General features: G+C 33.6%; 1 protein-coding gene across 4 annotated transcripts in view; it reads left to right on the top strand.

Annotated features, from left to right (window-relative positions):
* The first annotated feature begins 635 nt into the window (after positions 1-635).
* Positions 636-27,605, top strand: part of LOC143246987 (hemocyte protein-glutamine gamma-glutamyltransferase-like) — a 53,248-nt gene continuing 26,278 nt past the window's right edge. Inside the window, exon 1 of one of the 4 annotated variants that reach the window (XM_076494267.1) lies at positions 636-783. The gene's annotated coding sequence lies outside the window, so the exon portion shown is untranslated. Of the gene's footprint in view, positions 784-22,107; positions 22,412-27,190; positions 27,213-27,605 lie in introns of those variants that run through there. The other 3 variants (XM_076494268.1, XM_076494269.1, XM_076494271.1) reach the window with 3 other exon arrangements.

Raw genomic sequence — 27,605 nt, forward strand, 5'->3', positions numbered from 1 at the left:
TTCAAGTCAGTGTTTTGCCACTAAGCGAAATGAAATGGACCATTTATCGAATGTTCTTAATAAATATGATTTATTGTAGTCTTGGATAAAGAGCATTTAATGTTGTTTATCTTAATACGAACTATCACTTTTACACTGAACAAATAAAGAAAGAATTGTAGTACTCATGTTCCAGAACCCTCAGACTGTGAGTCGAGCACCCTTACCACTTGCTCCTGTTTAAACTGAACACATGCTAGTGATAATAATACACAAACACGTGTTTTGTATGATAAATTACAAACCATACAACTGTTAGCAAATGTTAAGAAGTTAATTACACTTATAACGAATTTTAAAATCACATTTCATTGTGCTGTCAAACAAGTTGATAAAAATTTGTTTATTTGAGATCGTTATTTACATACGGAAAATATAGAAAAGTTATTCATGATCCAGATTTAGAAATAGCTTGTTATTTTGATTTAGAAAGATAACTTGCTCTATGTTTAGCTATATTATTAACAATATGTTAATAGTTATAAAGACGATTGTCTCCTGTTTTTAGATTTAGACAAACACGCTTCGCGATTCCTTCTCTTAAATTTCACGATTGACGTTTCATCAAACAAGGTTGGTCCTGAGAAAGTGCCAAATCTCAGAGTCCAAGACGCATGCGCCTATCTTCAAATACAGCCAGCTCAGTTGTTTCTTCACACAACTAGGTTAGTGAAGATATTCAAAACAAGATAGGTTCTGCTGCTTGCTGTTTCCCATCTGTTCTCGTCACTTCTTCTTCAAAGAGTAAGTGCACTTGTCTTTATATTTGTATAATGAAATGTAGTAAGATTTAGTAATGTTACACAAGCACGCTAGACCGCCCCTAATATGGTACATTTCTGAGTAAAATGTTACAAATTGAGTGCTTATTATCAGAAAATAAACACCTGTTCATTTAACCTTTATTAACCAATTGAAATACAGAAAGGATATTGGTGGAAATAGGGCTAACTAACCCTTAAGTACCAATAATAAAAATATATTGTTTTAATAGTTTTGATAATGGTTGAATTTAATCTTACCAGAGACCGAAACATCAGATCTATTGTTTTTAAAATAAATTGGTCAGGGCGACTTCTCAACAAACTGTTTCTGATAAAATAAAAGATTCACTCATGAATATTTGTGAGTAAAACAAATATTTGTTTGGGATTTCGCGCAAAGCTACACGAGGGCTATCTGTGCTAGCCGTCCCTAGATTAGCAGTGTAAGACTAGAGGGAAGGCAGCTAGTCATCACTACCCACCGCCAATTATTGGGCTACTCTTTTACCAACCTAGTCATCACTACCCACCGCCAATTATTGGGCTACTCTTTTACCAACTAATAGTGGGATTGACGATCACAGTAAAACGCCCCCACAGCTGAAAGGGCAAGGATGTTTGGTGCGGTTGGGATTCGAACCCTCGAGTATCAGACGACGAGTCGAACGCTTTAACCCAAATGGCCATGCCGGGCCACTAATAGATAAGAGAAAGAACTCATGTATTACACTTCATCAGTAAACAGTGGGATTAACTGACACAGTGTAACTCCACAACGGTTGAAATGGTGAAAATGTACGGTGACAAGAATTAAACCCTCGACTCTTTAAAATTTCGAGTGATTTAAAATAGATATCTGATGTTCCACAAATAAACGAATTTATACCTCTCGGTCCGTCGTTGCTGGATGAAAACTTTGGTATAAGGACCTAAAACTCGCAAATAAAAGTATTTTATCACAAATAAAAGTTCACGTATTTTCTAAAAAAGAATTTTATTTTGTTTTGACCAAGAAAAACCTTCAATTATTTTTGTGACCTTGATTCAATTATAAGAACAAAAGGTGACCTATCTTTTGAGACCATTAGGCCAACATTTTTAATTAAAGTCACGAAATTTCCTTTTTTTTGCACTTGTTTCTTAGTTCTCCCATTAGCTGTCTTGGTCAGTAACTTGTATTACACTAAAGATATGTCTAAAGTGACATTTTTACGGACCTTGGATTTTGAATCTCAAATGTGCAAATTAAAAGGAGGGCGTAAAACAAGCGTGGGCAGTTTATGTAATTTTATCACATATATTTGCGCATTTCTATGTTCTAAAGTTGTTTTACCTTTGTGTGTGTGACACATTTTTAAACCTATTAAGTACCATTCTTATACATTAAAATCCTTTAAATAATTGTATTCATACGCTGACGAGATGGATTCATATAACATGACACGCAAGTCCTTAACAGAAACGTATTTACTATATAGTTGCTTCATTACAAACAGGAAGTTAAAAACAGTGTTGATTAATGGTGAAGTGTTTTGACTGTTTCGTATCGGACAGAAAGGTAACCACGCTTGGCCACAAAGTGTCCGTTATATTACCACTAACTTCTTCAACTGTAAACGATTATTAGGTCACGTTTTTCAGTTCGTGTAGTACGTGTGTTTCTGTTTTCTTATAGCATAGCCACATCGGGCTATCTGCTGAGACCACAGAGGGGAATCGAACCATTGATCTTAGCATTGTAAATCCGTAGACTTACCGCTATGCTAGCAGGTGACGTAGCGTAGTAAATATTTCATATGACATTCAAATGTCTTAACCACGTTACGCCACTAACTTCGTGGATATGTTTTTTTCAGGGTCAGATGTAGCCAAGTGGTCAGCGTGTCAGGATGATCACTTGAAGGGCCAGGGTTCTAGATGTGATATGCTACTTAACACATTAATAATGTCTTATCTAATATCAAATTGGTGCTATGTACACAAACTTTAATTAAATGTAATTATTATATTCATTTAACATCCCACGGTTTAATAGATGAATCATAGTTCAACTACATTACAAATATAATTTCCCTGGTGACTCTCAAGAGGGCTTGATACATGGGTGATTGGTGGATGAGAGATTATCCCAGAAATAATGTTAAAACATTATATTTCTTTGTTTCTTTCAAAGCAGTCTCCCAATGGGAAAGTGGGAAATTTAAGAACTTAGAACGCTAAAATTCGGGGTTCGACACTGCAAATAAACAAACTTGGTTTTGTTTTAAAAACAACCAAACAATTTTAAGAGCAATACTACACAATAGGCTATCTTTGCTCTGCCGAAGGTAAGGACAAAAACAAGATGTTGTTTTGGTTCTGGAGAGAAAATACTACGAAGATGTATTGAAACATCTGGAAGAGTGGCACCACCATGTTCAGTTAGTATGGACACTAACTGAAGATGTATTGAAACATTTGGAAGAGTGGCACCACCATGTTCAGTTAGTATGGACACTAACTGAAGATGAATTGAAACATTTGGAAGAGTGGCACCACCATGTTCAGTTAGTGTGGACACTAACTGAAGATGTATTGAAACATCTGGAAGAGTGGCACCACCATGTTCAGTTGGTGTGGACACTAACTTGAAGAATTGAATAACGAAGATACTATAAACATAAATCTAGTGCGGGAGTAACGTTGACAGAGTTCATGTATTTGTCAGATTGTTAATTTATCACACTCCTGACACCGTTTATTATTACGAATGTGTTCTCGGTTTCTTAGCTCAAAGCTCAAGATGATAATCCGCATTCTGTAAAAAGCGAGAAACAGAAACTTGGATCTTAGGTTTGTAATTACGACTGCCCGCCACTGATTCACCGATGGACGTCATCATGAACATGAAATAAACATGCCAAATTAGATACATTAACAATAGTCTGAGAGGCTTTCAACTGAAAAATTCAAGATTTTAGTGCTCTGATAACAGAAACATTACAACCAATGACAAAAAGATAATATACCTCTTTGATGGATTCTTTAAGCAGGCACTCATGACAACCACACTGACCCGTAAACGAAAGATGGAAGACTTCCGAAACAAACTAAATCACTCAGTTATATTGAGCTAACTAAGAAGCCAGACTAAATATTAGTAATGTACAATAAAACTGAAGCAGGCTTTTAACGTTGTCATAAATGAATTATGTATTAAACTCGTAGAGAATCATTAATTATTAAACACGATACTTAAGACTTGTAGGTCGTATTGTTACATTCAAGTTAGATTGAAGAAAGCTTGTATTTACTCACAGACTTTGAACTGGCATGTTGTTCTGAGTGATACAGAATGATGTTTACAAGATTATGTGTTTAGCACGTTATAAACATAAAACAAACAAGGAAACTGACGGTTAATGGTGATAGCTGAATGGAAAAACCGTAAACCAGGAACTTCCTGGTTTATTCTGCGTTTATTAAAAACAGTTTCTTTTTTAAAAATAGGAGAATTCTTGCACACAAAACTTTACTGAACAGTTAACATGGACATTTGAACTTTTAAATATTTTTACCTTACTGATAAAAAGACCACAAGCATCTTGAAAATTAAAGCAGCAAAATAGTGTGCAACAAAATATTATTAAAAATTAGTGTGTAACAAAATAGTATTAACAAAATAGTATGTAACAAAATAGTGTGTAACAAAATAGTATGTAACAAAATAGTATGTAACAAAATAGTGTGTAACAAAATAGTATTAACAAAATACTGTGTAACAATTTAGTATTAACAAGATACTGTGTAACAAAAAAGTATTAACAAAATAGTATGTAAGAAAATAGTATTAACAAAATACTGTGTAACAAAATATTATTAAAAAATAGTGTGTAACAAAATAGTATTAACAAAATACTGTGTAACAAAATAGTATTAACAAAATAGTGTGTAACAAAATAGTATGTAAGAAAATAGTGTGTAACAAAATAATATTAACAAAATACTGTGTAACAAAATAGTGTGTAACAAAATATTATTAACAAAATAGTGTGTAACAAAATATTATTAACAAAATAGTGTGTAACAAAATATTATTAACAAAATACTGTGTAACAAAATAGTATTAATAAAATAGTGTGTGACAAAATAGTGTGTAACAAAATAGTATTAACAAAATAGTGTTAAAAAAATACTGTGTAACAAAATAGTGTGTAACAAAATAGTATTAACAAAATACTGTGTAACAAAATAGTATTAATAAAATAGTGTGTAACAAAATAGTATTAACAAAATACTGTGTAACAAAATAGTATTAATAAAATAGTGTGCAACAAAATATTATTAAAAATTAGTGTGTAACAAAATAGTATTAACAAAATAGTGTGTAACAAAATAGAATGTAACAAAATAGTATGTAACAAAATAGTGTGTAACAAAATAGTATGTAACAAAATAGTATGTAACAAAATAGTGTGTAACAAAATAGTATTAACAAAATACTGTGTAACAATTTAGTATTAACAAGATACTGTGTAACAAAAAAGTATTAACAAAATAGTATGTAAGAAAATAGTATTAACAAAATACTGTGTAACAAAATATTATTAAAAAATAGTGTGTAACAAAATAGTATTAACAAAATACTGTGTAACAAAATAGTATTAACAAAATAGTGTGTAACAAAATAGTATGTAAGAAAATAGTGTGTAACAAAATAATATTAACAAAATACTGTGTAACAAAATAGTGTGTAACAAAATATTATTAACAAAATAGTGTGTAACAAAATATTATTAACAAAATACTGTGTAACAAAATAGTATTAATAAAATAGTGTGTGACAAAATAGTGTGTAACAAAATAGTATTAACAAAATAGTGTTAACAAAATACTGTGTAACAAAATAGTGTGTAACAAAATAGTATTAACAAAATACTGTGTAACAAAATAGTATTAATAAAATAGTGTGTAACAAAATAGTATTAACAAAATATTGTGTAACAAAATAGTATTAATAAAATAGTGTGTAACAAAATATTATTAACAAAATACTGTGTAACAAAATAGTATTAATAAAATAGTGTGTAACAAAATAGTATTAACAAAATACTGTTAACAAAATAGTGTGTGACAAAATAGTGTGTAACAAAATAGTATTAACAAAATACTGTGTAACAAAATAGTATTAACAAAATAGTGTGTAACAAAATAGTATTAACAAAATACTGTGTAACAAAATAGTGTGTAATAAAATAGTGTTAACAAAATAGTGTGTGACAAAATAGTGTGTAACAAAATAATATTAACAAAATACTGTGTAACAAAATAGTGTGTAATAAAATAGTGTTAACAAAATAGTGTGTAACAAAATAGTATTAACAAAATAGTGTTAACAAAATAGTATTAACAAAATACTGTGTAACAAAATAGTGTGTAAAAAATAGTATTAACAAAATACTGTGTAACGAAATAGTATTAACAAAATACTGTGTAACAAAATAGTGTGTAACAAAATAGTATTAACAAAATACTGTCTAACAAAATAGTGTGTAACAAAATATTATTAACAAAATACTGTTAACAAAATAGTGTGTAACAAAATAGTATTAACAAAATACTGTGTAAGAAAATAGTATGTAACAATATAGTGTTAACAGCGCCATCTGTTTGTAATATTCTTTGGTTGACTCAGAGGAAAGACTGATAAATCTGCTGTACTTACCGTGAGGAATCGAACCCCGAATTTTTGCGTTATATCTCCGTAAACTCACCGCTGTCTGACCTGGATAAATTAATTGCTTAGTAAAGAAACCTGAAATATGTTGGAATACGTTCTTCTTAAGTGAAACGTAAGCGTTCTTATGTTCTTCCAAAAATTCTGCAACTTATGATAATTTTGTTGTTTTGATTCATAAACATCAGTAAAGTGTGCTCTTCACAATTTATTTGAGTCGTGATTTGTTGAATAATCAGAACAGACTTTTATAAACTGGCATCTTGGCCTCTCGGCGTTTATGGAGTTGATCAAACTCTGATTGGGTAGCTCATGTCATCAACACCCCTTGACCTGGCGTCTCAACAACAGTTACCTTAGTTGTAGAGAGGTATGTTTGTTTGTTTATTTTTTGGAATTTCGCACAAAGCTACACAAGGACTATCTGTGATAACTGTCCCTAATTTAGCAGTGTAAGACTAGAGGGAAGGCAGCTAGTCATCACCACTCACCGCTAACTCTTGGGCTACTCTTTTACCAACTAATAATGGGATTTACCGTCACTTTATAACGCCCCCACGGCTGGGAGGGCGAGCATGTTTGGCGCGACGGGGATGCGAACCCGCGACCCTCAGATTACGAGTCGCACGCCTTAACGCTCTTTGCCATGCCGGTCCTGTAGAGAAGTAAGGAGTGTCACGGTTTCTTATGGCAAAGCCACATCGAGCTATCTGCTGAGCCCACCGAAGGGAATCGAATCCCTGATTTTAACGTTGTAAATCCGTAAACCTACCGTTGTACGAGAAGTAAGGAATTGAAATTCTGTTGGCGCCAAAAACGTAAAAACAAAAAAATCAAGTTTTTACTTTGTAATGTAACTTAAAATGTAACCATAACAAGAACTTATTAAATCGTGTTATTACAAATTATATTTAGGGTATCGCGATAGAATACGCTATTTGTTCTCAGTCTATCGCGGAGAATCGAGCTCCGAATGTTTGCTTTATAAGCCTTTATATTTGCTATTCATCCACCAATATGGTTATGTGTTGTGTTTGCTACGGAAGGTCGTACATTGGATTGTAACGTTCTTACTCCGTGAACTTATCGCTGTCCCAAACGGGCATTGGTTTGAAGTTCTAACTCATAGGTGTGTACTATATGTGTTTTATTTACTGGAATAACTTTTGTAATATTTTGTTTGGTGATTAATGTATTTTTTCGTGGGTGTATAAATATATGTTAATGTGCTAAGCCTTGAGCCACTATTTACCTTCGTCAGTGTACTACGATAATCCTTTACTTACATGGTTTAATTTGATTAAATACTAATACTTACTGTTTAATTAAATTTAATATTGTTTTTAATATGAATACAAAGAATTCGTTAATGGGTTTTTTTTTTCTAATCGGGCATACTATCAGATTGTTGTAACATACAATTAAGACTGCATTGCTGTAAATATAAACATATGCAACGGTATTCAGTAAAAACTGCTCAAATGTAACGAAATTTTTTCGCGTGTTTACGCAAAAATATCACTCGAACTACCGGTCTTATATTTTTACTATAGCTTAACCTAAAAATAAAACCGTACCGTGTTTACTATTTTCACGTTAGGATTAAATAAGGCTGACTTTGAGCAGCAAAACTATAAGGTTACAAGACGTGCAGATACATATGCATTGGTTAGGCCAAGTAAACTAGATTAGCACTTTCTACCTCAAGTTTTGAAAAGAATCACGTGATTAGACGGTTATTGTTGATTATCCAATGCCAACGTTTCAGCACAAATTTAATGAATATTCCCAATCAAAGGGCATTTAGTGTCACGTGATATTAGTTTAACTTAAACAATCACCATAAATAATAGTGCTTGATTCGGCTCTGCCTATTGCATTGGGGTGATAACAAGAAACAGTTTATCTCAATTCTATTGCGTTACTATAAAATAATCTATTAAAACTGTTTTAGAGAGGAAAACTTCCAACATATATTCTAAAGAATCTGGTTGGTTCTGTAAACAAAAGGTCTGTTCAGAATAATATAGTTGCAATTCTAAAGCTAATGTGGGCTTTTTGGTGGATAAAACAAAACAAGTTAGCTTGGAAACAAATGAATCAATATTTACTGTAATATTCTCCTGAGTGTTATAGGTGTAGCTATCAGTTTCGCAGCCAATTTTAATATCATTCCATTATATTATAGCCAGCATGGCAAGGTGGTTAAGGCGCTCGACTGGTAATTCGAGGGTTGCAGGTTTGAATCCCTGTTACACGAAGCACGTATTTTGGTGTTATAGGTGTGTTACAAGAAAGCGTACAAATTTTACTTTTCATCTATGGTAGTCCAAGAGTTGGCGGTGAGTGCTGAGGACTAGTTGTCAGCTAAACATTAGGTACTGCTAGCGCAGATAGCCCTCGAGAAACTTTGCGTGAAATTCAAAACAAATCAAACCAGTTGTATCTTACATTTAAGAGCAAAACTTTATAAATACATATATTATTCATCTTGAGGAATCGAACCGGAATTTAGCGTTCGTAGTCTCAAGAGTCAATGTTGGTCGAGACAGTGCAGATATAAATGTAGTTCCAGCTATTTAACATATATGACTCTATAAAGTATACCCTGCATGGAAAATTTCTGGCCCAGTTTTACTAAATTATTCTCATTTTTCCCTCCAGGTGGCGACGTTACAAGTAGAGAGGCTCAGTGTAGATAACCCACTGAGTAGCTCTGTGTATATAAAACAACAACAAGATCAGAAGTTTACTTATTATTTCTGATAAAATCTGTAAACAGCTGTCTCGTTTAGCATAGCATGGACAGGGGGCGTTTACCTCGCAATCTGATGATAGTGGCTTCGAATTCTCCCCTCCCAAAAAAAATGCTCGCCCTTTCAATCGTGTGGATGTTATAATAATACGATCAATCACACTACCTGTTGGTAAACGAGTAGCCCAAAAAGTGGCGATGGATGGTCTGCGGACTTAGACCGCTGGAAACCGGGTTTCTGGGCAGAGAAAAAGGTTCGGCATAGCCAGGTAGTTAGGGCGCTTAACTGAAAATTTGTGAGTCATGAGTTCAAATCCTCGTCTAATCAAACGTACTCGCTTTTTAAGCTGTGGGGCGTTAAATATTACGATTAATCTCACTGTTCGTTGATATAAAAGAGTTGGTGGTTGGTAGTGATAACTAGCCGCCTTCTTCTCTCGTCTTTCACTGATCAATTGGTGAAGATTAGCGCAGATAGCTCTCATGTAGCTTTAAACCAAATTCAAAACTAACCAGTAGTTAAACTGTACGACCCTCGATCACGCATTTTCTTATAACAAGTATAAGAGAACCAGTTATAAAATCGTACTCTATACTTAAAGCTTACTTACTAAAGGAACAGCGTTATAAAGTATACTGTAGTCAGGATTTTCAGCGTTGTACAATAATTTGAAATTCTGCGAACGAAAGAGAAAAAAAATAGTAGGTTTAGCTTCTAATTTACTAAACAAATACCACGTAGATAAACGTTTCTAGGTCAAACACTTATATTTCCTATCCTATGATATGGTCATTGTATTTCTTCAATGGCAGTTTCAGTGGAGTGACGTCACTGATGTTTCAACTGTTAGGACTGTCACGAATTATGAAGTTCTAATGTTACGTTTGTATGATGTTTGATGGTGAAACTCGTGTACCCTGAACAACATTTATGTGTGAGAAGGTAGATTGTCCAGTGTGATGAATTTTGAAATGTAAGGCTTACATTTTGTTCGGAGAACTAGAATCTAAGACAGTGAATAATTTGTTAATAAAAGGTACGTCATCAATATACACACAATAAACGTAACTCAGTAACTACAAGGTGGTCAAAACGAATATTGTAAACCAGCTAGAGTACCTGTCTGTTCAATGGACAGAAGGTTATGTACATTCATTGTTAATGAAAGGTTATCTTGGGACATGATAAGTTGTTTCCACCACATGAAACTGTAAACCGACGTTCATAAAAACTGGAAAACAAAATGTGAAAGTTTGTATTATCTCTACATCGATCTAATGAACCTCTTTGTCAGTTCTGATGAAAATCTATCTAAATCCTGCATGGACACTCAAGAGACATTACTGTTATATTTGTACAGATGTGACCATATGATCAAAGTACTTTTAATATGTATGGAAGTTTAGGTTTTACTAGTGTTAAAGATGAATACATTAAAACTTCTATTGGTAGTCAGTCTCCCAGTGGCACAGCAGTATTTCTGCGGATTTACACCGCTCAAAACCAGGTTTCGATACCCGTGGTGGACAAAGCACCGATGACTCCTTATGTAGTTTTTTGCTTCATTCCAACCAATCCAACCCAAATCTGTTGTTGTTGAGACCCAAATGTTGACCTGTGATTTACTGAGATTTCAAGGACTGTATTGTTTATTTCAAAAGAAGGTTTGGATTTGATTCTCTGTTGTGACTTTAGATATGATTTACTGAGATTTCAAGGACTGTATTGTTTATTTAAAAAGAAGGTTTGTATTTGATTCTCTGTTGTGACTTTAGATATGATTTACTGAGATTTCAAGGACTGTATTGTTTATTTCAAAAGAAGGTTTGGATTTGATTCTCTGTTGTGACTTTAGATTTACTGTATATTTATGTATACATAAAAAGTCAACTTAAGAATTACCATAAATTACATTTAAAACCAGCCAATCAGTGTCCCTAAAGAAACACCAGGACCGGAACATCCAATAAACATATAAAAAATATAAACTGTTTCTCTAAATGACTTAAAATACAATCTCATACACTGATCACTAAGTATTTAATACGTAACGCACTTTTATGTATTATGAATTTCGTATATATACATACGTTTTGGTTAATTTTCGGAAGTTTGGTGTGATATTTACATCAGAGGTTACATAATACCAAATTATTTGTGTGGTCATGCCCGATTTTCGTCCGCATGTGAGACCACTGTAAATCTGCTAACTTATATCGCTAAAACACGGGACTAACCGCTGTTCCACATGAGGATTTCTATTATCTGAAGTTGATTTTGCCAGTTACTTCGATATTTGTTTTAAAACGTATTAGGCTTAACATCACAATCCTTCAATATTTTACAAACAAGTATAGTGTACTATTAACACAATATCCACTATAATCGTAATATAACAACATTGTATTTTATTTCTAATTGATTTAAATTTATCAAATTATCATTAACAGCTCTATTTATAACTACTGAAAGGAAAATTTCATATATCTGATCTAAGAGCTAAAATACATTAATAATTATACAATATGGATATGCAGTTTTATCACGTTAGTAACATGGTTTATTTTCACAGTGGATAAGAAAGACATGCTATATTTTTCCTTGATACACAAATAGCAAAATATTGTTTGGTTTGTGCAAAGCTATTAGAAGACTATGTGCGCTAGCTGTCCTTTAATTTAGCAGTGGACTGACTAGATGGAATACGGCTAGTTAACACCATCCACCTTGTACTCTTGAGCCACTGTTTTACCAGCGAATTATGGGATTGACCGTTACATAATAATGAAAACGTGCAAACCATTTTCAGTGACGGTTTGTTTGTTGTTTGTTTTGAATTTCGCGCAAAGTTACTCGAGGGCTATCTGCGCTAGTCGTCCCTAATTTAGCAGTGTAAGGCTAGAGGGAAGACAGCTAGTCATTACCACCCACCGCCAACTCTTGGGCTACTCTTTTACCAACGAATAGTGAGATTGATCGTCACATTATAACGCCCCCACGGCTGAAAGGGCGAGCATGTTTGGTGCGACCGGGATTCCAACCCGCAACCCTCGGTTTCAGTGTCGGAGAATCCAAACCAAGGTCATAGAATGAGAACTTCGTAAATCAGAGTTTTTGTTAAAATATAAAAATAATTAAAAGTATGTCTACATAATATTCTTACTGTGTTTAATTAACGGATTACCTTGGTCATAGTCAGCGATTTGAAACCTAACACAATTCAACATTATTTATAAAATACAATGTAACAACTGTCACAACTTCTATATTGGAGAAAGAAGCAGAAAAATGTAAACCAGATTCAAAGAACACAAACAAAAGAAAACAACACCTTCACGCTTTTGTAAACACAGCAAATCAAATAAGCACAACGTAACCATAGAAAACACTCAGATACTAATTAGGGAAACAAATATAAACAAACGCAAAATCAAAGAAGCCTTACTTATACAACAACTCAAACCAAAATTAAACCGATATAAAGAAACATTGTTATACCTACACTAATTAATAACCTAGCATCTAAATACAGCGCCTACTACAATCCCGTACCCGTTTACACTCTCGTCACTAAGACAACGGTCAGTTGCAAACTCTCTGTCAGTTAACCTGAATATAACCTTAGAAGGTCGAAACGTTGTTCACTGCTTTATTTTGGTAAAAGTGTGAATACGCATACCAGCCGTCCTGAGATATATTTTTACATTAAATGGCCTTTTCTTCATCAAGAATCACGCATTTGAAACCCCATGGTGGTTTAACGGTAAACCTGAGATCCTTCAACTCCAGAAGTTATGATTGTGCGTATAGAAAAAGTGTAATATATAAATACAACAACACAGACTTTAATGATACGAATTTAAAACTTTTTTAAACAAGACGATCAGTGTGGTTTATCAGCTAATTATAACGTACTTGTTTTCACCATGATCGTTCTCTTCAACTTAACTAATAAAGAAGGATACATTAGATATATTTATCGAATATTGTTTATTTGTCTAACAAAGTGTTATTTATTTGTGGTATAGTAATATCTACAGTAAGGCCCGGCATGGCCAAGTGTGTTAAGGCGTTCGACTCGTAATCCGAGGGTCACGGGTTTGAATTCCGGTCGCACCAAACATTCTCGGCCTTTCAGCCTTTGGGGCGTTATATGTGTCAACTAATCCCACTATTCGTTGGTAAAAGAGTAGCCCAAGAGTTGGTGGTGGGCGGTGATGACTAACTGCCTTCCCTCTAGTCTTACATTACTAGCGTAGGTAGTTCTCGTGCAGTTTTTCGCGAAATGCAAACAAAACCAGACATTGCTATTACAATCAAAATCTACATTTTTTGAAATAATATTCATTTTACCGAAAATGCAAAATGTCATAAAAACCTCTGATATCTCAGTGTTTTGAACAGTTACAAATATATTGGTGTTTGAGACACAATATACGTCTACTTTAGGACTAGCTTCCTTCCCTCTAGTATTATTATGGACGGCTAGAGAAGATAACCCTCGTGTATATAACGTATCTTTAGACGTATGGGATTGTTTATACAATATAAATTAGGGGTTCCTGAGGTCATTAAAAAGCCCTTCAGGAGATTGCCCATCCGAACTGAGGCCCAAACACAATGAACCTAGATATACAGTGTACCTTAACAATTGTTTGTTTGTTTTGGGAATTTCGCACAAAGCTACTCGAGGGCTATCTGTGCTACCGTCCCTAATTTAGCAGTGTAAGACTAGAGGGAAGGCAGCTAGTCATCACCACCCACCGCCAACTCTTGGGCTACTCTTTTACCAACGAATAGTGGGATTGACCGTCACATTATACGCCCCCACGGCTGGGAGGGCGAGCATGTTTAGCGCGACGCGGGCGCGAACCCGCGACCCTCGGATTACGAGTCGCACGCCTTACGCGCTAGGCCATGCCGGGCCGTACCTTAACAACATTACGTATTTTATGTATTCGATATAGATTCTGACAACTTCTTGTTATTTTCCCCAAGGTCCACGACCCCCTGATCGAGGTTTTAATGTTAAAAGTTACTCTATAAAGTAAAACCTATTCACGAAATGGTCAACTTCACCAGATATAGTTACATATCAATTAATACAAATTCACTGTGCTACAGAAAATGCCACTTTTAAAAAATATTTCTCTACTTTTAAATTTTCTGATCACTCTGATTAAGGCTACACATATATTGTCTCTCATTTGTAACCTTTAGTGATATTACAAAGCTATTTCTACAAGTTACTAAACATAAGAACGTTACACGAACGGTGTAACACAAAGTCGGTAAATTTCGGGTTTTCTTACACACAAAATGAGGACCAGATAACTACACCAGTTATAGCACTCGAACAGGATAGTTCTTGATAATTCTAAAGTTTTAAAATAAATACTGATATTTCCAGTATATCACATTATATCTAAAACCTTTTTCTGACTGAAAGTAATCCCAGTTTTCATTCCATGTAGCGATAGTGATTACATGTAGAAACTACCGTACTGAAAATAAAACAGCTAAGCCTATTTTGGTCAGCATGTCTCCCAGCAGTCTACGTGACGTTATTTTCTAACTTACTTAGCTGGTGTCTTTTTATTTTCACTGTTTGTAAATAAAAAGCACAACGCACGTAAAAGTGACGTTAATTTATCAGTCAAAATAAGAAACTTGAAGATGCACACCAAGTTAAACCTTAAGTTTAGCCTATTTATGAATATAAGAAGAGATTAATATACTCTCAAACAGGGATTACTCTCCGATATGTCTCACAATATTAACGAGCTCGTGATTCACGGGGCGCCTGATGAAAGACCGATAAGCAGTTTGTGAAGAGGTCCGACAGTAATTCTGTTGCCAAAATACATATACGGAAAACATAAGGGTCTTGGCAAGGACTTATGTTACAATAATTATATGTTTTTTTATGTTGCTCTTTTCTATATGCCACGAATTAGTTACGCATTTTTGTTTGTAAGTATTTAGGGTTTATATAATGTCTTTAATTCAACCGACAGGCTCTTGTGGAAAAAAAACTTTGTTTGTTGCACGTTCTAAATAAACTGTTTTGATTTTTACTCCTGTTTTACCTCATTCACTACAACAGTTGAGTAAAAAAACGACATGAAACAAATACTTTTGTATGTGTCTTCATACGTTATACAAGGTATTTTTAACGTAACCAATACGATAAGTTTGTACTTAAGGTACATTATGTAGACATGCGCGGTCATAACCATACAAGACTTCTTGCTTGGTTACACATAATTTGTGTGCCAGTCTTCACCGTAGCTAATTTATAAAAACTGTCAACTTAGGTGTCACCTCTCACTTGTCGCTCCACAGTGTTGTGAGATGTTGTGTAAATACCTAGCTGTTGACCCATTTAACTTTAACTTCACATTGTAACGAGTGTACAAAGGAGTCTCTCTGGTTATAATTTTATGAGAGCTTTACGTGGTATAGTTGTAAGCTGAATTTCAACAGAATTCCAATTCGACCAGGTAAGTGGGTTTCGAATCCTCATCTGTCTCTAAATGTCCAAAATCCAATTATTACTATTTGGTGAGACCTACCGAAGGTAATCTGTAGCTTCACAATGTGACATCAAAATGCTAACATTAACATTTCAACAAGTTACTAAACATTTCTTGTGGCCAAACGTGGTATCAGCTTATATTCTACAAGAGAGTTTTCAACAGTGAAACATTTGTTACCACAAGAGGGCTGTTTCTGTGTCACATATAAAGCTTCGTACAAGATACCTACCACATTAATTAATAGTTTTCAACATTCAATCTAGTTTCTAACCTTCACATGTTCAAGATATTTGAAGGATTTTGAACTTAAGACTGTTTTATTCTCAAATAACCGACTTGTGTACCGGACTGGTCCACACATTATATTTGAGTAACTTGATCTGTTTGTCTGGTGTAACACTTACTGTGAAGAGCTGACCTAATCAACTGGGTGAAATTACTTATTTTGTATGTTAAACACATAAGGGGCTCCAGCAGTAATTAAAAGGAGGGAATACAATACTGACGGTATTTCATTACATGTTAATAATGACCCTGTATCCAACAAACTCATGGACGCACGAGAGATTTGTTGCAGAACTAGTTTATAAAATATCCAAAAACGTTATAAGGTCGATAACTTTAGGGTTAACGAATCGATCATTAAGCCTCGTCTACACACACACACACAGAGCACGTGTCTCAGATATTGATTGGTAATGTTGATGATTTTGTTTCTTAACCTTAATAATAGTAATAAAAAATAAGACGGCATTCTTAATTTAGATTTTGTTAAACGTAGGGATCAAACTCCGTATTATGGTGTTACAAGCTCACAAACTTTACCGCTGAGCCATCGGCGAACCAATTACTTAAGAGCTAAGATGTGCAAACTTATCTCTGTTTAATTTGAACTCATAAACCACATAACTGATACCCTTCCTCGTGGCTTAGCAGTCAGCCTTCAGACTCATAGTGGTGGGATTCATGGTTTGTCTGCTCACGGCAGACAGTGCAGACAGCTTTGTAATAAGACTAATAAAATATAGTTGTCTGTCACGTACACGTAATGAGACAGTTTGATGATTTATCTTTTCCGAACTACGTTTCTCTCAACTGTAAATCTGCAGGTTTGCATTTTCTATTGAAGGTGTCATAACTACGTAAACAACAATAAACACAAGGTGTCATAACTACGTAAACAACAATAAACACAAGGTGCCATAACTACGTAAACAACAAGAAACACAAGGTGCCATTACTACGTAAACAACAATAAACACAAGGTGCCATAACTACGTAAACAATAATAAACACAAGGTGTCATAACTACGTAAACAACAATAAACTGAAGGTGTCATAACTACGTAAACAACAATAAACACAAGGTGCCATAACTACGTGAACAATAATAAACACAAGGTGTCATAACTACGTAAACAATAATAAACACAAGGTGTCATAACTACGTAAACAACAATAAACACAAGGTGCCATAACTACGTGAACAATAATAAACACAAGGTGTCATAACTACGTAAACAATAATAAACACAAGGTGTCATAACTACGTAAACAACAATAAACTGAAGGTGTCATAACTACGTAAACAACAATAAACTGAAGGTGCCATAACTACGTAAACAACAATAAACACGAGGTGCCATAACTACGTAAACAACAACAAACACAAGGTGCCATAACTACGTAAACAATAATAAACACAAGGTGCCATAACTACGTAAACAATAATAAACTGAAGGTGTCATAACTACGTAAACAACAATAAACTGAAGGTGCCATAACTACGTAAACAACAATAAACTGAAGGTGCTATAACTACGTAAACAACAATAAACTGAAGGTGTCATAACTACGTAAACAACAATAAACTGAAGGGTGCCATAACTACGTAAACAATAATAAACACAAGGTGTCATAACTACGTAAACAACAATAAACTGAAGGTGTCATAACTACGTAAACAACAATAAACACAAGGTGCCATAACTACGTAAACAATAATAAACACAAGGTGCCATAACTACGTAAACAACAAGAAACACAAGGTTCCATAACTACGTAAACAACAATAAACACAAGGTGCCATAACTACGTAAACAACAATAAACACAAGGTGCCATAACTACGTAAACAATAATAAAGTGAAGGTGCCATAACTACGTAAACAACAATAAACACAAGGTGTCATAACTACGTAAACAACAATAAACACAAGGTGCCATAACTACGTAAACAATAATAAACACAAGGTGCCATAACTACGTAAACAATAATAAACACAAGGTGCCATAACTACGTAAACAACAAGAAACACAAGGTTCTATAACTACGTAAACAACAATAAACACAAGGTGTCATAACTACGTAAACAACAATAAACACAAGGTGCCATAACTACGTAAACAACAATAAACTGAAGGTGTCATAACTACGTAAACAACAATAAACTGAAGATGCCATAACTACGTAAACAACAATAAACACAAGGTGTCATAACTACGTAAACAACAATAAACACAAGGTGCCATAACTACGTAAACAACAATAAACTGAAGGTGTCATAACTACGTAAACAACAATAAACTGAAGGTGCCATAACTACGTAAACAACAATAAACACAAGGTGTCATAACTACGTAAACAACAATAAACACAAGGTGTCATAACTACGTAAACAACAATAAACTGAAGGTGCCATAACTACGTAAACAACAATAAACTGACCAACACTAAATGCCAAAAAAGAGTTATCCACTGTTTTTCACACTTTCTTTTATGTTGGTGTTTTCTGTTCAAGTTTCGATATCTTTGTTTAATTTCACATGTCTACTGACATCTCTAACCTTACTCTAACATAAAACAAAAGCAACTTACCTTTAGTTCGTCCATCACTAATGAAAGATTAGTATATAAATTTTTACATTGAAGAGAACGTATCCTGTCGTACAAAACAAAGTGTTAAAGCGAATTCACCAACACTTGAAGAACCAGTGGCATTTGTTTTGTGTGTTCCACAGTTTTAAATACCAGCAGTTTTTATAATAATTCTCTGTATCAAACCACCAACTATGGGAGCTGGAAATAATTGTCCAACTTATCGTTACAATGTTTTGTTTTTTCTACTTTAACCGAGACTTTCTTGGATTCCAGTAATTACCTGTTTCTGTCTGTGTTAGTCGTGGAGACATTAACCTTTGAAGCTGTAAAAGCACGTGTCCTGAACATATTTTTAGCTCTGGTAGGCATTGTTCCAATTTGTTTAAGTGTTGTTTAGGTAAAGCAACTCTTGATGTTACTGTGGGTCGTGTTGGTTGTACAAACAAATATAGAAACTGTTTGTTTATACAATATGATACTTCCAGTTAAATATACTATCTAGGTTTTAACACTACAACGATAATGTTTACTTCCATGACATGGACAGGATTGTGTTAATTGAGACATGAACAACAGCTCAATTTCAACTTGTAGCATGCTACGTTAAGCAGGTTTCCCAGGATAGCTGGTGGTTCCGAGTTTTCTATATTCTGCCATAAAATTCTCTCTCATCATACTGGTCACACTGCACCGACAGAGGTCGTTGATGTTTCAATTTTCCAGGGTATATGATGATTGTTAACTAATTTATACTGTACATTTGTACTGTTACATTATCTGGTAGTCACTGTTCCCTGAAATTAACCATGGACTTTTCACTCGTGTATGTTACATAATAAAGCCATCTGAGAAAAGCTGAACATTCAGATAGGTTTGTCTAGTACTCGTACCTTATATTTGTAAATCAAAATGAGATACAAAAATAAAACAAACAACATAGAACTTGTGATATCCTATCGGATTATGGTCGAAAACATAACAAATATTAAGTTTTGTATTTATTTATCCTTAGATTATGTAATATAAATCCTGAAAACTTTATTTAAATATTTTAATTTTCATCTGTGTCATGTTGTGCGTTTATAGAAACATGAGATTCTGTATAATTTAACAACTAGACACTAAAATCGGATATAACAATACAAAGAGTGCCGTGTAAGCTACTCTACGCTAAGCACTGTCTTACTGCGTATTTTCCGTTTGGAATAAAAAATATTTAAGGTCCAAATGATTTAGGTTAACACAAAAATAGTCCTTTTCAGGACAACGTGCTTGTAAGTTAATTTAATGTATGTATAATCGTGTACTTAAACCACAAAGTCAAATTGTACTACATCATAATTACGTAGTTTCCAAATTTTACTTAGGTAGTAACATGGAACAATCCCTTTCTAGACTACGTATATTATAAATTAAATTAGGGTACATATACGAATACGATGCATAGAAATCAGCGGTATGAATGTTTTATATTAACAGTGTTTGAGTGTCCATAAAGTTTATATTATTGTTATTTAAATAAAACAATCAAGTTTATCGTAACTGTAATGTAGAAATTAATATCGTTTCAAGAACTGTAGTAGCACCGTATTCAGTACAAGTTAGGTGGGGCATTAGCACCGTATTCAGCACAAGTTAGGTGGAACATAAGCGCCGTATTCAGCACAAGTGAAGTATTTTAGTAAAAAATTTTCAGAATTAAAGATATTTATCTTCCAGTTTCGTTCCTTCTCGGCGTATTGTACGGCATACACAGTTTTAAAATACGTAGATTGTAGATTCATATGAACAAACAAATACAGTATTAAATAAACAAAGTTTTTAGTTCTGGAAAATATACTTCTTGTTTGTTTAAAATTTAATGCTAAGAAGGAAAGTTTACAACTTGAAGTATGATTATCCCAGATAGTCATTGTGCAACAAAACAAACTAACAATAATTTAACCTAAATGACATGTGTTTACACTGATAACACGTGTGGTGATCCTCAATTGTCCGTAATATACTGGGAGTGACATAACACTATAAACAATATGCTGTTGGATGGTTGATAATGTACTATCAGTATTGTTGGGTGATTCATACCTAACTATCAGTATTCTTGGATGACTGGTAATGTACGGTAGTGTTACTGAATGATTTATAATTGGCTGTCAGTTTTAACAGTGTCGTTGGATGGTTAATATAATACTGTTGCTAATTGTATATATTTATCTGGGTGAAAATATTATTGGTGTCCTCGCTTTATTGGTTATAATTTATCAGCTAAACAAACGGTTATTATTAGTATTGTTATAAGGGAGTTCCTGACGTCCTAATCTTTCATTATATAGCAGTCAATGTATTCTGTAGTGTAGTTTTACACATGTATTCTGTAGTGTAGTTTTACATATGTATACACTTTGTAATAGTCTAATAACAAGCTATCCTTTCAACAAAACATACAAATACAATAAGATATTGTTTATTGGTCACGCTATGTTTAGAACAGGCATGTACAAAACCTGAAGATTTCATGAGCTTAAATCTCTTACATAAATAGTAAATTATCAACCGTTCAACAAGACTGATAGTACATTATTAATCAACCAATAAAACTGATAGTACATTATTAATCAACCAATAAAACTAATAGTACATTATTAATCGACCAATGAAACTGATAGTACATCATTAATCAACCAATAAAACTGATAATACATCATTAATCAACCAATAAAACTAATAGTACATCATTAATCAACCAATAAAACTGATAGTACAGCATTAATCAACCAATAAAACTGATAGTACATTATTAATCGACCAATGAAACTGATAGTACATCATTAATCAACCAATAAAACTGATTACATTATTAATCAACCAATAAAACTGATAGTACATTATTAATCGACCAATGAAACTGATAGTACATCATTAATCAACCAATAAAACTGATAGTACATTATTAATCGACCAAGAAAACTAATAGTACATTTTTAATAGACCAATAAAACTAATAGTACATCATTAATCAACCAATAAAACTGATAGTATTGCCTTACAAAAATTTTGGCATGTTTGAAAACGTCACTGTATTTATATACCCGAGTTGGGCACATCGCAGATAGCCCAATGTATTGCTTTGTGCTTAACTTCAAACAGACTTTCTAAGATTTTACGAATAAATAATCTTTTGAAAATGTTAGTTAGTTGTTCAGTTTAATTAAAGTTCAAACTCGGTAATATTCGGAGGTATTGCTGGATATAAAACAAACACAACTATCCGTGTGTAATGTCTAAACGGGTGCTATAGCGCACGAACAAAGAAAAAATGATTTTTCATTTTGTGTTCACAATGTGTATTTCTGTATCACCTCCCTTCAAGAGCGATTCACATGAAACGTCCGAGTGTCTAATTATTAAGAGCACATACGTCACATGTAATTTCTCCAGTACGATACGTGACGAAAAGTAAACCGAGCCGTCATGTGACGAGGTTACGACTCATACAAAGCTGAACAGCGAGGTTGCTCCGTCAGTTGTCGTAAGACTGGTTTTCGAAGCACCAAACGATCAAGTTGAGGTAACTTTCTTTAATATGGTATAAGAAAGACAGGCGGGATATTTTCCGTGCTGTGACTGAATATGGTAAAGTAGAGGGTTGTAGAATAACCTGTATCACGTGTATAAGTTTACCACACCAATTTGTGTATTTGTGTATTGAAGGTACAGGTAAGTTTATGTTCTGTTGTTTTTTATTCGTGTGGAGCTATCAATGTTATTTATCCCACGTGTGTAAAGAATAACACACTTTCTGATTTTAAACTTTAACGCTGTCTTTCCACATTGATATATTTAGTAATTTGTTTAAATTAGAATAACTGTATTTTTCTAAAAGTCTTTCACATAAATATTTCGAGGCACATTTAATTATATTAAATATTATTACATATTTCAAGTAAAAACTGTTGGATTAGTTGAATATTTACTTCAAATTGGGCCATGTTTCATAACACGGAGTGGAAGAGATAAAGGTTCGAGCTAAAAGTAAAGTTTCGTTATGGGCAACGTTATTCATGTTAAATTATAAACTTAATATCATAATAAACAAATATCACCAGATATTGATATAGAGAACTTGTTAGAGCCTCGCTTCACGATTTTCTTTAATCATTTCTATCTTTGCGGAGACAGACTTGGCAAAGCTGTATTTCTACACTGTAACATTAGTTTTCTATAGTATATTATAATGAATGACTTGTATCCTATTGTTTAGCCTATTTTGTTGTTTTAGAATCTTTCTACATACGTAGGTATACATTATATTTCTTATAAGCAGTTAAGACTTCACCCCCTTGGATGTTTCCTTCGGTTATGCCAGATATGCATAACCAGAAATCGAAATGCATGACTGTGCTTGTCGTACATCAATAACAAGCCTACTTCTAGTCATGTTGATTTAAACATACGTAAAACCAATACAAATTAGAACACGGATATTTGGTCTGTCAACTTCAGGTACATTATGTAAACTTGTTATTTAATTAACAGTAGTACATCATGACTGGTCTTCTCTTTAGTTATGTGAACATTAATACGTCATATTTAACACTAGACACGTTTTGACATTGCCAGAAGTTCGAGGTTTCTGGCCCGTGATATATTCAGCCCTAAGGTGGTGGTTTCTTTTTTTATACTTATGTACGTGTACGCACACCGTGTTGGTGTAACATAACGGGGACTAGATACAGTAGTTATCGTCAAATCCGCCCTGGGGTTCAACTAAATAGAAGACCTTGTTGGTAAGGTTGACACCAAAACTTAACAGCACAGACAGGTTTGTCGCCACCTACATAGAACATAACGGTATATTTCAACCAACTTAAGATGTCGTTCTTTAGAAGACTGACCTCAGACCGTGTCTTTACTTCCACATTATTTATATTGTATTCTAACACTGATAGTGGTCTTGAAAGTCTGTGTGCTTTCAAAAGAAAGAAAAAACCGCAAAATACACGCAGTGAACAAGGTACATGTGTTATATAGAGGTCATTTTATAAGGTTAAAGGTGTTCAAAGTTGACAAATTTAGGTAACCAGGTAGTGGATTTAGTTATTAGTATAATGCTTTATCCTACACTTCTTTATCGGATCGTTTAAGTTAACTTCTCGTTTTATGTGGTATAATTTTAATGGTTAGGCTAAGTTTAATCCGTAACAGATGTAAGTTACCTTCTTTTGATCCATTCTGCTTATGACCAACATTATAAGAAACCTCTGAATAGTATTTGGTTAGCTGATGTAGCGATTTATATTTATGTTACACGGTACAAGACAAATAAGTAAAAATTTTTGTTTTAACTATTTCACTATTTCGCCTTTTTGTTAAGAACACTTGCAAATGTCTAAATTTTGATTTCATCAAACTCTTGTTGAGATGGCTCAATGTCAATGGGTTGCTAAATTATCAACTAGCTATCAATCGCTCACTGAAATGGCTGAATCTTAATGGGTTACTTACTATATTATCAACTGTCTTACCGCATTGTCTTCAATTATGAACAATTAATACAGTATTTCATTCGATCGTACATTTCACTTGATTTTCTGTTTTTCAGCCGCGGTAAAAAGTAGTTCTTAAAAAGGCTCTAAAATTCATTTTTATTTAAATATAAACTTTCAGGTGTAACTCCATCTGTTGACTGATTTTAGATCAAATTATAGTTACGAACACAGGACGTCAATCTCTTTTTCGTTTGAAATGTTTGAACCATGTCCAAGGTCTCATAAATAAACTTACTCTAACCTACCTAAAAGAAGGCTAATTTAAGGTTAGGCTGGTAGATATTAAGTAATAAAATTCGATTAGGTTTACCCGTCCCCACGCCTGAAATTGATGGAACACAAAAATATGTTTTAACTGGATGGGGTGTTCGCACGTTAACTTAATCTAGTTCTACTTAAGTATTCAAAGTAAAACTAGTATTAATTACCTTCTGTCTTCATTAACTCTTCACTATTTGTGTTTATTTTCTAACGATAAGACAAGTTGGAATTTATTAAACAACTCGTTGTTTATTTTGAAAGATGTTTCCTTAGATACAACAGTACTTTGGTTGTGAACTATAAACCTTTCTCTCTCAGCACCTAAACAACTATCTAACCTCGTTTATTATATTTTGTGAAGCACAAAATGCACACTGGGCTGTCTGTGCTCTACTAACTATAGGTACCGAGCCCAGATTTTAGTGTCTTAACCCAACAGACGATTTCTGTATCACTTAGGAGCAGTGATGCCAATATGGCATAATGAATAAATACGGTTGAATGTTACGTATTTACAATCTCTGTGTAATTAGTGTATTTCTTACAGTACGTAGTAACCTAACAATAAAGTGCATTCCTTACAGATAAGAACTATAAAGCACACGGTACTTTATATTCTACACTTTCCAGGTTTACACAGACAAACCTTCCCCGCCTCTTCGTAGGTGCTTTAAATTTTACTTTTGGACCTCGAGCATAGTTCCCAATAATTAAATATAAGTAATATACTTTCATTTAAAAAATAAATTATAAATAAACATTGCAAATGATAATTCAATTGGTAACGTGCTTAGAAATATGTATTACTGTATTCTCAGTGAAGTAATTTGACAAGAGAAGAAGAGGTGATGACGTACTTGAATGTCTCGAAGTTTTTAAACCAACCTTGTTTTTAACCTTGGTATCTACCACCTTAACTGTATGGAACTTTACTGAATCCATTTAGAGAGTAAGAAATGTGTAATACAAAGTTTCAACTATTTCCTATCGGTGATTTATAAGTGAGTGTTTTTAGTTACATAAACTATTACAATGAAACTAAATGATTTCCAAACTTCTCTCCCTGGTGTTCCAGTTAACCAGTTTTAGTTGTTTTACAGACTGTCATTCAGTTTTAACTTAATACATATTTCAAGTTAAACGGTAATATAATTCATTGTATCTTGAGTACAGCTTATAGCAATGAGATACTTGTTAGAAATGATTTTCTTACTGGTATGTAGAATAAAGTAGGACATTGACTTGTCTGTTGGTTGAACTGTGCCAACTGTCATAATTAGTTTGTAGAAAAGCCCTGGATCTTGTAATATAGCTTACAGTTCAGTATATAGCACAGTTACATTGATTCTATGATAGACTCAAACACTAGTTTCGAGTATGACTCTGTTTTATGGTAATTCTTTAGTTAATTTAAATCTATAAATGTTTACAAGGAAGTATACTAGCACGTTTACGAGTTACAACATTTATATAAACAAGCTTACGTAATGTGATATTATGCAAACTAGCATAATGGTGTTCTTAAATGGATCACTACCACCAGGAGGTACTAAAATAAGGATACAATAATTCTAGTATGAAAGGCCTAATAATTTATACTCGGCACGTGCAGTGAGAAAATTGGTAGTTGATTTAAAACCTTACAATTAATGATATTCAATACTTTATCTATACATAATGTTAGTAACTCTGATCTACACTTAATTGTAAAAACGTTTGTTTTAATCTTAATTGTGACCAAATATATACATAAATTTTATTTGAAGTTCACTAAAGTTGCTCGTTTTGTTATTATAAACAAAAGTACTCGAGGACTATCTACTGTAGACTAACTTAGAATTCACAGATTAAATACAATAAAGCTAGTCGGCAGCTCCCACCCAGAATTGACCATTGTATTATAATACCCCCACGAATGTAACTTAAGGACTAGCAAGTTCGGTGATAAGATTCGAACTTGGGACCCGCATAACATCAGTGAAGTGCACTAACTATCTGTTCACGGCACAAGAGTATTTTTAAACCATCCTTATAGGATCCATGGTTCACGTCCTTTTACCTCAAAACTGTTGTCAATGTGTTATATGAATGAACGTAAAACCCCACACTTAAAGTTTTCAAGAGGTGACACCAGGGGGTTGTTGACTGACCGCTTCTGCCCCTCCCGTAATTTTGTTCCTCAAAATACCCAGAAAAGTTATAAAGGAACGTAGTTATTTATGGGAGGCAAGGCAGACTGTACCAGTACGATAGCAGCGCCACTATCGGATCTTGTGATGATTTATTAGGAAAATATTTATGTAATAATATTTATCCTTGTTATGTAGGACGACATGTTTCGAAATGCAGAACGAAATATACTGCATAATCCTAACCACTGAACTCGTTTACAAGACTTAAAGATTTCTCGGAACAAAATGTGCAGTTACTTAGTGACTAAACACGGATATGGAGACATCAACTAAAAGTCTAAATATAGTGTTACTGTTTCGTAACCACCAAGTAAAAGCAATTCAAGTCTAACTCTGATATAACCTCTCTATTAATACTAGAATCAAAAACCCTGTAGGAAGAGAGAACTGGTAGTCCAGTTCGCACCACCTTTAGTCACGTACTCTAGTAATTTTTATTGGTTTACGTTCTCTGGTATGAACTCTACAGTGCTTGACCTTGACGTACGTTGTAAATATATTTGAAGAGTTTATAGCGTAAGTTCTACCGAAACGTTTATCACTCATTTGGTTTCATTATAGATTAATTATAAGAAACATCTAACTAGTAGAAAGTAATGGCATAACATGTTCTCTCTGCTTCTCCAAATGTGCTGGTTTTGCTCGAAAACAAAATTGTACAAGGAAATGTTCCCCAAAGTTGTTGTTGATAAAGCACTTTATATTAGTTGTGAAAAGTGTTTTATTATTTACAAAACCAAACTTGACTTGTAGGGTATTTAACGTATTTCACGCATTGATATTAACTGTATTTTAAAGACACCTGGTGGTATTTTATTTATAACTTTTAATAACACGCATACCAGCAGTCGGTATATCCCAGTTTTACTTTTTAAGAGCGTATTTTAATATTGTACGAAACTCTTCTTA

Source organism: Tachypleus tridentatus, chromosome 3 (assembly GCF_004210375.1).
Source record: "Tachypleus tridentatus isolate NWPU-2018 chromosome 3, ASM421037v1, whole genome shotgun sequence".
NCBI lineage: Eukaryota > Metazoa > Arthropoda > Merostomata > Xiphosura > Limulidae > Tachypleus > Tachypleus tridentatus.